This window comes from Somniosus microcephalus, unplaced genomic scaffold, assembly GCF_052327205.1.
Source record: "Somniosus microcephalus isolate GS21.2 unplaced genomic scaffold, FLI_Smic_1.0 unresolved_chr2, whole genome shotgun sequence".
Classification (NCBI taxonomy): Eukaryota; Metazoa; Chordata; class Chondrichthyes; order Squaliformes; family Somniosidae; genus Somniosus; species Somniosus microcephalus.
Window position 1 is genome coordinate 58,693,741 of NW_028225180.1, and position 12,852 is coordinate 58,706,592.

The window sequence follows — 12,852 nt, forward strand, 5'->3', positions numbered from 1 at the left end:
GTATCACCGCATTTGACAATGAAGTCGAAGATTGAACTACATATGTCGAAGGAATAGAGGTGTACTGCAAGGCAAACGAGATGTCAGATGACAAGAAAGCGTCGGTATTGTTAAATTTAATGGGTGCAAAGACGTGTGGTTTATTACAAAATCTAGTAACCCCAACGAAGCCAATGGAAGAGTTTTGAAGACATAGTAACGATACTAAAGGAACATTTAAACCCCACACCGCTGATGATAGCAGAAAGATTCATGTTTCACAAACGGAACCAGCATAAGGATGAAAGCAATGCTGATTATTTAACAGAACTGCACAAACTATCGAAACACTGCCAGTTTGGAGCGGGACTGGCAGGTACCTTAAGGGACAATTTGTGTGTGGGCTTCAAAGTGAAGGAACCCAGAAACGGCTTGTATCTGAAAAGGACCTTACGCTGGAAAAGGCGTTCAGCATTGCGGTATCATATGAAGCAGCAGCACGGGGTGCTGCAGAGATACAACAGAGACCGCAAGAATATGGCACAAACAAAATGTCATATGGAACAGAGAAGTGCTATCGCTGCGGCAGAACAACACACGGCCAGAATGATTGCTGGTTCAAAGACAAAGTGTGCAGACAGTGTGGAAAAGTAGGACACATAGCACGAGTCTGCAGGTCAGGAAAGAAAACCAGCAATAAGAAACCTACCAAAGGAAAGTACAAGAAGGTACATAAGATGAGGTTGAATAGTTCAGACGAACAAAAGAGTGATAACGACTCCGAAAGCAGGGAACTGAGTTGTCTGAAACTACATAATGTGATCACAACGGAGGATCACCGAACCATTTGGGTCACTCTCAAATTAGCAGGAGTCCAGGTAAAGATGGAATTGGACACAGGATCAGCCCTAACAGTCATAAACCGACGGGACTACGAGCGGCTATTCTCACACATAACCTTGAGAGACACAAAAATTATTTTGATGATGCACATGTGGCAAAAAGTCTACCACAAAGGAAAAATAAGGGTGACCGTTATATATAACGGTAAGGAAACACCAAAACTAGACCTGTATGTATTGCAAGATGGAGGACCACCATTACTGGGATGTGAATGGATCCGGAAAATACAACTGGATTGGCATTCCATACAGGCACTGACTGTGGCTGACAAAAAGGATGACGACGTCACACCTGGGCGACTGTCAAGACCCTAACTGAAGCGAAAGAAGTGTTCCAGCAAGGACTTGGAACACTAAAAGGCATGAGAGCGATGATTAAAATTGAAGAAAACGCAATCCCAAAATTTTTTAAGGCCAGACCGGCACCTTATGCGATCCGCCCAGCCGTCGAAGCAGAGCTGGAGAGTCTGGAACATTCAGGTGTACTGTCCAAGGTAGACTGGAGTGAGTGGGCTACACCCATCGTCACTGTGATGAAAAAGTCGATGAGCAGCATACCTGGGGAACCATGGAAGGTTCACATCTGTGGGGACTTTAAGGTAACAGTGACACGGCCTTCACACCGTACAATATCCACTTCCGCGGATTGATGATATTTTCGCCTCGCTATCTGGAGGGAAACGCTTCACTAAGATTGATCTGGCCCAGGCGTGTCTTCAAATGGAGGTAGAAGAAGCATCAAAAAAATACCTCACAATCAACACCCATAAAGGTCTCCACCAATACAACCGGCTGGTATTCGGAGTAACATCAGCTCCGGCTATTTGGCAGAGGGCAATGGAACAAGTCCTGCAAGGGATCCCAGGGACCCAGTGTTATTTGGACGACATCCTGGTCACGGGCGAAAAAGCACAGTGATCACCTTGCCAACCTGGAGCAGGAGCTCACTAGATTGCAGGAATATGGGCTCCGAGCTAACCGCCCCAAATGCGAGTTTTTTAGAAAGCAGATCTCGTATTGTGGCCACGTTACCGATAAAGAGGGGTTACATAAGTGCCCAGAGAAGATTGAGGCAGTAGTCAAGGCTCCAGCACCGGAAAATGGTTCACAACTGAGGTCGTTCCTCGGGCTGGTAAACTACTACCATAAGTTCTTACCAAATTTGTCTACAATACTACACCCACTGAACACCCTACTGCAAAGTGGGGTGCCATGGAAGTGGAGTGACGAATGTAGACGAGCTTTCCAGAAGAGCAAAACACTAATCACATCGAAAGAGGTATTGGCCCATTACAACCCAGCATTACCAATTCGGTTGGCATGTGATGCGTCACCCTACGGCATTGGAGCACTGCTGTCGCACAAATTCTCGGACGGCTCAGAGAGGCCAATAGCCTTTGCGTCACGATCACTAACCTCAGCCGAGCATAACTGCGCCCAGATTGACAGGGAGGCCCTCAGCCTAGTGTGGGGAGTGAAAAAGTTCAATCACTATCTGCACGGGCAGAAATTCACCTTGCTGACTGATCACAAGCCTCTTGTCTCCATTTTTAATCCGAAGAAGGGCGTTCCGGTGATGGCTGCGCAACGACTACAAAGATGGTCACTTTTTCTAGGGGCGCACCACTATGAGATTGAATATAAGGGCACGAAACAGCATGGAAATGCTGATGGGCTATCACGCCTGCCACTGCCTACTGTGGAGGAAGCACCAGCAGTGGATCCTGTCGAAATATTCCATTGGACTATATTTGAATACCTACCAGTAACTAACGCTTGTATCGAAAAGAAAACCCGAAATGACCCGACACTGTCTCGGGTATATGACTTGATGCTGAAGGATTGGCCAGCACATGGCGACTCACTGTTGCCAGCATTCTCGACAAGGAGAGAACAGCTGTCAGTGTGCTGGGGGACCTTGCTGTGTGGATCCCAAGTGGTAATTCCACCCAAGTTAAGGGATAGACTGCCCAATGAGCTTCATGAGGGTCATCTGGGAGGGGTGAAAATGAAAAGCCTAGCCAGGGCTTATGTGTGGTGGCCGGGAATCGATAAACAAATCGAGGACCTGACCAAGAGCTGCTCAGGATGCCAGGAAGTCCTAAATGCACCACCACAGGCCCCTCTACACCCATAGGAGTGGCCCTCATCTCCATGGCAGCGGGTGCATATTGATTTTGCTGGTCCATTCATGGCCTCAATGTTTTTAATAGCCGTTGATGCACACTCGAAATGGCCTGAGGTCATCAAAATGTCCTCCACCACCACGGAGAAAACTATTGCAGTCCTACAGACCATTTTTGCCAGGAATGGCTTGCCAGAACAGATTTGCTCCGATAACAGACCACAGTTTGTGTCCGAAGAGTTCCGGAGGTTCTTGAAAAAGAATGGGGTAAGGCATTACACATCCGCCCCGTATCATGCAGCCACAAATGGATTGGCTGAGAGGTTCGTACAAACCTTTAAGAAGGCAATAAAGGCTATGTACAATGACAACATTCCACTGCAGCACAAGGTGGACAATTTCCTGTTCGCCTACCAGAATGTGACACATGCAGTCAACAACCAGGCCCCAGCCATGATGTTCTTTAACCGAAGGTTAAGATCTCGCCTGGATTTGCTCAGACCAAACATACGAAGAGATGTTGAGAGTAAGACATTCCAGCACATCCATGAGAAGCCAACAAGGAGCTACAATGTAGGGCAACCAGTCTTGGCCCGTGACTACTGAACAGAAAAATGGCAGCCAGGAACGATATGCACACGGCAGGGCCCACGAATGTACACAGTGGACGTTGGGGAGAGCATCGTGAGATGCCATGCTGACCAGATCCTAGAATCACAGGAACAAGTCAACCCCATGCCTCGCCCATACGTACCTGGTGATGAACCCGATGTACAGGTCGCATCTACCCCAGAAACAGTAGCATCAGAAGCTGATGAACCAACCGATGAAAGGGGGCCAGAATCGCCTCCACACCAAGAGCAAGACACTCGGGAAAGGCGCTATCCAGAAAGAATCAGGAAGCCTCCCCAAAGACTGAATATATAAATAGCTATTTTCCGCTAATGTTAAAAGTGTTAATTGTAATTAGTTTGATATTTAATTGTTAAATGAGTGTTATGGTACGGTTAATCTAAAAGGGGAGGAATTGTAACGTATATACCTTTTTAAGGGGGGAACTACTTTTTACAGCTCATGTATATACTGTAGTACCGGCAGTGACCACACCTGTATATAGCACTGAGTCGTAATCTGTACAGGCAGTTGCAGTGTGAGCCACGTTGAGTAATCACCTGTTGTATCATTCTCAGCAGTCTGTGTCTTATTATACATGGACGCAACATCGGCAATTTACTCTCATCCCAATCTCCTGCTCACTACCCATTCCCGTTAATATCCCACCTAGTCTAATCCCAATCTCCTGCTCACTACCCATTACCATTAATATTCCACCTAGTCTAATCCCAACTTCCTGCTCACTACCCATTACCGTTAACATCCCACCTAGTCTAATCCCAACCTTCTGCTCACCACCCATTACAGATAATATCCCACCTAGTCGAATCCCAATCTCCTGCTCACTACCCATTACCGTTAATATCCCACCTAGTCTAATCCCAACCTCCTGCTCACCACCCATTACAGATAACATCCCACCTAGTCTAATCCCAATCTCCTGCTCACTACCCATTACAGATAATATCCCACCTAGTCTAATCCCAATCTCCTGCTTACTACCTGTTGTGTATGTACCTTTAAAGGAAGAACTGGTTTTAGACTGCAGTACCGGCAGTGACCACCCCTGTATAAAAGACCCTAGCAGGCTTCTGTATTTCAGTCTGACGTTGCCCTCCTGTTAAGTAAAGTTCCTAATAAACTGTTCTCCCGAAGTCCGTGTATTATTGAGGCGCGGACTTTACAGTGGTGACGAGTAAGTTCGAACTCACCTGCAGTGTGCCATCATCTCACGGGGATCTCGCCCTGAGAGGAGGTTTCTTGAAGGTCGTAGTCTGAGCAACGGGCGTCCACCGTGGGCAACCGCCCAAAGAATTCATCGGTGTTTGGAAGATTGCGGGAGACACTGTGGAGAGCTGTGCATAGCTCCCCAGTTGAAGTGTTCCAGCAAATCGTGCTGGTGGCAGGTAGTGCGCTGACCTTTCCGGACTGCGGTGGGCTCAAGCTCGATCGAGCAGCTCTACAAAATGAGACACGCAGCATCGCCGGGAAAAGAAAACAAGAGAGAGAGAGGGTGGAGCGCACAGAGCGCGGTCGGTGCTCAAGAACCGGGCAGCGGAGTGAAAATTAAAGGGGGGGGGAAGGAAAGTGAGACGCGCCGAAGCCGCGAGTTGCCGCCATTACCCCATAGAACACTAGGAGCAGCACGGCAGCAAGGGGAAGAAGGAAAAGCGCGGGAGGCGCCATTTTTTCCCATTGGGGAAGAAGGAAAATCGCGGGAGGCGCCATTTTATTCCAATGGGGAAGTAGAAAAAGAGCGGAAGGCGCCATTTTAAATCACCCAAGATGCCAAAAAGTGGCAGTATCACTGCTTTCGACAACGAGGTAGAAGACTGGACCACGTATGTGGAAAGAATTGAAGTATACTGCAAGGCAAATGAGGTGGCCGATGGGAAGAGGGCGTCGGTATTATTGAATTTGATGGGCGCGAGTACGTACGGCCTATTGCGAAATTTAATTACCCCCGCTAAACCAATGGAGAAAAGTTTTGAGGAAATTGTTAATATATTACAGGAACACCTAAACGCTACGCCGCTGCTGATAGCAGAAAGGTTCAAGTTCCATAAAAGAAACCAGCACAAAGATGAGAACAATGCTGACTACCTTACGGAACTGCGCAAGTTATCGAAGCACTGCCAGTTCGGAGCAGGTATGGCAGACACCTTACGGGATAAGTTAGTCTGCGGGCTCCAGAGTGAAGGAACCCAGAAACGACTACTTTCAAAAAAGGACCTGACGCTAGAACAGGCTTTCAGCGTGGCAGTATCCTACGAAGCAGCAGCACGGGGAGCTGCGGAAATACAACAGAAACCACAAGCGTACAGCGCTAACGAAATGGCGTTTGGAGCAGAAAAGTGCTATCGCTGCGGCAAAACAACCCATGAGCAGAAGGACTGCTGGTTTAAGGACAAAGTATGCAGGCAATGCGGAAAAATGGGACATATAGCAAGAGTCTGCAGGTCGGGAAAGAAAACCAACACGACAAGAACTAGTAAGGAACAGTTCAGGAAAGTAAAGAAACCGATAGACAGTAGTTCGGAAGATCAGGAGAGTGATAAGGGCTCCGGGAGCAGGGGACTAAGTTGCCTAAAGTTACACAACGTGATCGCAAAGGAAGATCACCGAACCATTTGGGTCACCCTCATGATAGCAGGGTCCCCAGTAAAGATGGAATTTGACACAGGATCAGCCCTAACTGTCATGAATCGACAACACTATGAGCGGCTATTCTCACACATACCCTTAAAGGACATGTCCATTGTATTGACATACACGGGGCAAAAGGTCTACCCCAGAGGAAAAATAAGGGTGCCAGTTAAATATAACGGCAAGGAAACACAGAAACTATATATGTATATACTACGAGATGGAAGACCACCATTATTGGGATGTGAATGGATCCGAAAGATACAATTGGATTGGGATTCTATTCTGGCGCTTACTGTGACTGAAAAAAAGGATGATAATGTCGCACCTGGACGTCTGTCACAAATTCTATCTGACGTGGAAGGGGTGTTCCAGCAAGGACTTGGGACTCTAAAAGGAGTAAAGGCAACCATAAAGATTGAGGATAACGCAAACCCAAAATGTTTCAAGGCCAGACCGGTGCCATACGCGATCCGCCCAGCCGTTGAAGCTGAACTGGAGAGTCTGGAGCGTTCGAGAGTGCTGTCCAAGGTGGACTGGAGCGAGTGGGCCACACCCATCCTTCCTGTAATGAAGAAAGTATTGAGCAGCACGCCTGGGGAGCCAAAGAAGGTTTGCATCTGTGGGGACTTCAAGGTGACTGTGAACCCAGTCCTGCACACAGTACAGTATCCACTTCCGTGGATAGAAGATATTTTCGCCTCACGATCTGGAGGGAAACGTTGTACAAAGATTGATCTGGCCCAAGCGTATCTACAAATGGAGGTGGAAGAAGCATCTAGAAAATACCTCACAATAAACATTCACAAAGGCCTTTACCAGTACAATCGACTGGTATTCGGGGTAGCATCGGCCCCGGCTATTTGGCAGAGGGCAATGGAACAAGTCCTGCAAGGGATCCCGGGGACCCAGTGTTATTTGGACGACATCCTGGTTACGGGCGAAAATGACAATGAACACCTTGCCAACCTGGAGCAGGTGCTCACGAGATTACAGGAATATGGGCTACGAGCCAACCGCTCCAAATGCGAGTTCTTCTCGAGACAAATCTTGTATTGTGGCCGCATGATTGATGAGGAAGGGTTGCATAAGTCGCCGGAAAAGATTGAGACTGTAGTCAAGGCTCTAGCACCGGAAAATGTGTCGCAACTGAGGTCGTTCCTCGGGTTGGTGAATTACTACCATAAGTTCTTGCCGAATTTATCTACAATTCTGCACCCACTGAATGCCCTGCTGCAAACTGGAGTGACATGGAAATGGAGTGATGAGTGTAAGCGTGCCTTTCATGAATGTAAATGCCTAATCACTTCAAAAGAAGTATTGGCCCACTACAACCCAACAGTACCGATTCGGTTGGCATGTGATGCGTCACCCTACGGCATTGGAGCAGTACTGTCACACACATTCCGTGACGGTTCAGAGAGGCCAATAGCCTTTGCGTCGCGCTCGCTAACCTCAGCCGATCGTAACTATGACCAGATTGACAGGGAGGCCCTCAGCCTGGTGTGGGGGGTGAAGAAGTTCAATCACTATCTGCACGGGCAGAACTTCACCCTACTGACTGATCATCAGCCCCTGGTCTCCATTTTTAACCCAAAGAAGGGCATTCCAGTGATGACGGCGCAACGGCTGCAAAGATGGTCACTTTTTCTAGGGGCACATCAGTACGACATAGAGTACAAGGGTACGAAACAGCATGGAAATGCTGATGGGCTGTGACGCCTACCGTTGCCTATGGTAGAAGAAACACCTGCAGTGGACCCTGTTGAGATATTCCATGCGACCATAGTCGAATGTTTGCCTGTTTCAAACACGAGTATAGAGAAGGAATCCCGAAATGACCTGACACTCTCTCGGGTCTACGATTTGACGGTGAAGGGATGGCCAGCATATGGCGACTCACTGTTGCCAGCATTCTCGCCAAGGAGAGAACAGCTGTCAGTGTGCCGGAGAACCTTGATGTGTGGATCCCGAGTGGTAATTCCACCCAAGTTGAGAGATAGAGTGCTCAATGAGCTTCATGAGAGTCATCTGGGAGGGGTAAAAATGAAAAGCCTAGCCAGGGCGTTTGTGTGGTGGCCGGGAATCGATAAAGAAATCGAGGATATGACCAAGGGATGCACAGGATGCCAGAAGGTCCAAAACGCTCCACCACAGGCCCCGCTACATCCATGGGAGTGACCCTCATCTCCATGGCAACGGGTACACATTGATTTTGCTGGTCCATTTATGGACTTAATGTTTCTAATCGCTGTGGACGCCCATTCGAAATGGCCAGAGGTCATTAAAATGTCATCCACCACCACGGAGAAAACTATTGCAGTCCTAAGAACCATCTTCGCCAGGAATGGGTTGCCAGAACTGATTTGCTCCTACAATGGGCCATAGTTTGTGTCTGAGGATTTCCGGAGTTTCCTGAAGAATAATGGGGTGAAACATTACACATCTGCCCCATATCATCCAGCCACAAATGGATTGGCTGAGAGGTTTGTTCAGACCTTTAAAAAGGCCATAAATGCAATGTATAATGATGACATGCCACTACAACACAAGGTGGATAGTTTCTTGTTTGCTTACCGGAATGCGACACATGCAGTAACCAACCAAGCTCCAGCCGTACTGTTCTTCAACCGAAGGCTAAGATGTCGCCTGGATTTGCTCAAACCAAACATAAGACGAGATGTTGAGGATAAGCAGTTCCAGCACATAAATGAGAAGCCAACCCGGAGCTTCAAGGTAGGGCAACCAGTCTTGGCCCGCGACTACCGAACAGAAAAATGGCAGCCAGGAACGGTATGCACACAGCAGGGACCACAAATGTACACAGTGGACGTTGGAGAGAGCATTGTGAGGTGCCATGCTGACCAGATTCTAGAGTCACAGGAACAAGCCAAACTAGTGCCACGAGAATGTGCACCTGGTAATCAACCTGAAGTACAGGTTGCGTCTACCTCAGAAGCAGTGGTATTGGAAGCTGACGAACCAACCAGTGACCATGAACCAGAATCAGCTTCGCCACAAGAACAGGATACTCGAGAAAGGCGCTATCCGGTCAGGATCAGAAAGCCTCCTCAAAGACTGAAGTTATAAATGCTTATTTCAGTTGATGTGTATAATATCCAGAAAGTTGTAATTAGTTATTATTTAGTTGTTAACTGAATGTTATGTACTGTTTATCTAAAAGGGGAGGAATTGTTGTGTATGTACCTTTAAGGGAAGAACTGGTTTTAGACTGCAGTACCGGCAGTGACCACCCCTGTATAAAAGGCCCTAGCAGGCTTCTGTATTTCAGTCTGACGTTGCCCCCCTGTTAAGTAAAGTACCTGTTAAACTGTTCTCCCGAAGTCCATGTATTATTGAGGCGTGGACTTTACACTACCCTTTACCATTAATATTCCACCCAGTCTAATCCGAACCTCCTGCTCACGACTCATTACCGTTTATATTCCACCTGGTGTTATCCCAATCTCCTGCTTACTACCATTACTGTTAATATCCCACTGGATCTAATCACAATTTCCTGTCCATTTGGTATCCTTAAAAACCCCATCTAATCCCAACCTCCTGCTGACTGTATTATGGTTAGTATCCCAATTAGTCCAGGTGTAATCTTGTGTTCACGCCCCATACTCCAGCATTCCTTTGTATCCACGCAGCAATAGAAATAGATTTTTTCAAAAAATTGTCAACTTGCTTCCTCAATAGTTTGTGGGATTGAATTATGCTTTCTAACCACCTCGAGTTTAAATAAATGTATCAACCTTCACCGCAAATTCTTTGAATTTGCCTAAATATGTGCCCTACGACCAATCAGTGGAAACTATCAGTAACAATTTTTTTGATCGTAACTCTTCAGAATCTGAAGATTTGCAGCACGTGCACACTTATCCTGCTCACCTCTAGTTGAATGAGTCCAACGTTCTCAAATCGGACTCTAACAGTAACTCCACATCTCTGCCGGTGGGACAGGAAATACCGATGATTGATGGTGGAGGAGCCTGAGATGTTGGCTAATAAATATGATTTTATAAGTATCATTACGTCATATTGTTGTTTAACTAATGTGTGGTCCACTTCTCCCCACTTTGGCACCAGTCCCCAAGTGTTAGTGAGGAGGGCTTTGCAGGGTTGGCTGAGCTGGGTGTTCTTTCGTCGTGTCCGAATCCAGTGCCGAGGCGGAGCGGTCCGTCCGATTTTATTCTTCTATACCTTTCTTTCTAGAGGCTTTCTCCGCCATTTCAGAGGCCACCACATTGGTGAAGGAGTGGAATCACGTATAGACCAGACGTAAAGGACATTAGGTGTTACGACAATCTTTACTAATATCGGCTATTTATTTTGAAATATTTCAAATTCGAATATAAATTTAAATTCAGGAAACATCCACGATGTGATTTGAACCATTGTCTCTGGATTACTCATCCAGTAATATAACCAACACGCTCTCGTTTTCCACACCTCGCCGTCTCTGTGTCCATTGTCTGATTGCACCTCTGTGAAGTGCCTTTCGACTATTTATTTTCTGCTTTAAAGGTGTTATATAAATGTAAGCTTTGATGATGAAAGTCCTGACTACACAGACCCCATTGCTGGATATCTGTTCCCGGTTACCGAGAGTTCATACCGGCAGCAGATGTGTCAAATAATGGGTGCCAGACATTTCAATTACCAAGGGAACAAATGATTCGATTTTTCATCTTTATTTTAATTGGTCGATTCTCCGGCCCTATACATCAACAGTGATTGTTTCAATTAGTCAGCGATAATTTATCGGGCAGTTTTCTAGCTGCTTCTCTCACTTCAGATTCGTTCCTTCCCTGTAACTGGAGTTCAGTCTCGCTGCTGCTTTATTTCTAATTAAATCACAAAGTGGGGCAGCAGGAAAACATGTGAGAAACGAGTGTATCATATCGTCAATCAGTAAGCTGATGTCATGTTGTACACGAAAGGAGAGAGAAAACGAATCACGTTAAAACTGCTGCAGATTCTCAGTGATTCCTCAGTCTCCGAGAACTAAATTTCATCACATTTATTTCCCGTTAATGGTGGATCAAGATTTTTACAGAATATTCAGCCCATGTTCAGAATGGGTCACTACCCGGCCCAGTTATTGCTTTCTCAGCTCAAAACAACTAGGAGATCCCATCACTGTGCAGATCACTTCCTTCTCATTCTCAGTGTTTATCATTCACTCCGCTCCTCAATATATTCATTATTGTTCTTTACAGAAAGTCACGGATCTCGTGGAGAAGGGAAATCGGGCAGACAGTTCCAAACTTCTCCTAACTCTGGTGATGGAGAAAGGCTCTGGGGCCCGAAGGGTGATGTGGGAATCCGTTGTGAAAATGCGCCATGGGGTACCAAATTTGGAAAAATACTGAAAGAAATAGAGGAACTTGGTACGGTAAAATCACACACATGAATTCAAATATTAATTTAAACACTGAGGATTTTACTATAATATTACACAGATCTGACTTCATGAAAGTTCATTGATCTAAACAGGTTCTGATCCATTTGATTACATGAACATCGCACGAGGTTTATCCGAAATACCCAGGCACCTGAAAGGTAAGTGATGACATGGAGATTTGAAAACATTTAACTCCCTTCTGAGAATCAGAATGTTTGACTGTCAGCCTTTCTTTAGAGTTTGTCAGAATCTGGAAATCAGAAGTTCAAAGACTGGAGAAATAGGATTGGACGTCATTTTGATTTGTCATCAATCCAAAACTATTCAGTGTAGGTTCAAGATACAATTCAGACCATTTCTGACGTTTCCTGTAAATATGCGGACGTTGTTATCATTTCACAAAATCCAGCTGCTGATTTCTATCACTTGTGAAGTCTTATACACACCGGGCAGGATCCTGATAGACTGTGAAACCCCATACACACCTGACAGGATCCCGATACACTGTGAAACCCCATACACACCTGGCAGGATCCTGATGCACTGTGAAACCCCATACACACCGGGCAGGATCCTGATTCACTGTGAAACCCCATACACACCTGGCAGGATCCTGATGCACTGTGAAAACCCATACACACCTGGCAGGATCCCGATGCACTGTGAAAACCCATACACACCTGGCAGGATCCTGATACACTGTGAAACCCCATACACACCTGGCAGGATCCCGATACACTGTGAAACCCCATACACACCTGGCAGGATCCCAATACACTGTGAAAACCCATACACACCTGGCAGGATCCTGATACACTTTGAATCTCCATACACACCTGGCAGGATCCCTGATACACTCTGAATCCCCATACACACCTGGCAGGATCCTAATGCACTCAGAATGCCCATACACACCTGGCAGGATCCTGATACACTGTGAAACCCCATACACACCTGGCAGGATCCCGATACGCTGTGAAAACCCATACACACCTGGCAGGATCCCGATACACTGTGAAACCCCATACACACCTGGCAGGATCCCAATACACTGTGAAATCCCCTACACACCTGGCAGGATCCTGATAAACTCTGAATCCCCATACACACCTGGCAGGATCCCTGATACACTCTGAATCCCCATACACACCTGGCAGGATCTTAATACACAC

At 46.6% G+C, this 12,852-nt stretch overlaps 2 pseudogenes across 1 annotated transcript in view; one reads left to right on the top strand and one right to left on the bottom strand.

Moving 5' to 3' along the window:
- Nucleotides 1-12,852, bottom strand: part of LOC147092699 (NACHT, LRR and PYD domains-containing protein 3-like) — a 391,278-nt pseudogene that overhangs the window by 75,121 nt on the left and 303,305 nt on the right.
- Nucleotides 1-12,852, top strand: part of LOC147092700 (NACHT, LRR and PYD domains-containing protein 3-like) — a 497,498-nt pseudogene that overhangs the window by 4,994 nt on the left and 479,652 nt on the right. Inside the window, exons 3-4 of the transcript XR_015075060.1 lie at nt 11,496-11,666; nt 11,773-11,838. The product of XR_015075060.1 is annotated as an NACHT, LRR and PYD domains-containing protein 3-like (transcript). The remainder of the gene's footprint in view (nt 1-11,495; nt 11,667-11,772; nt 11,839-12,852) is intronic.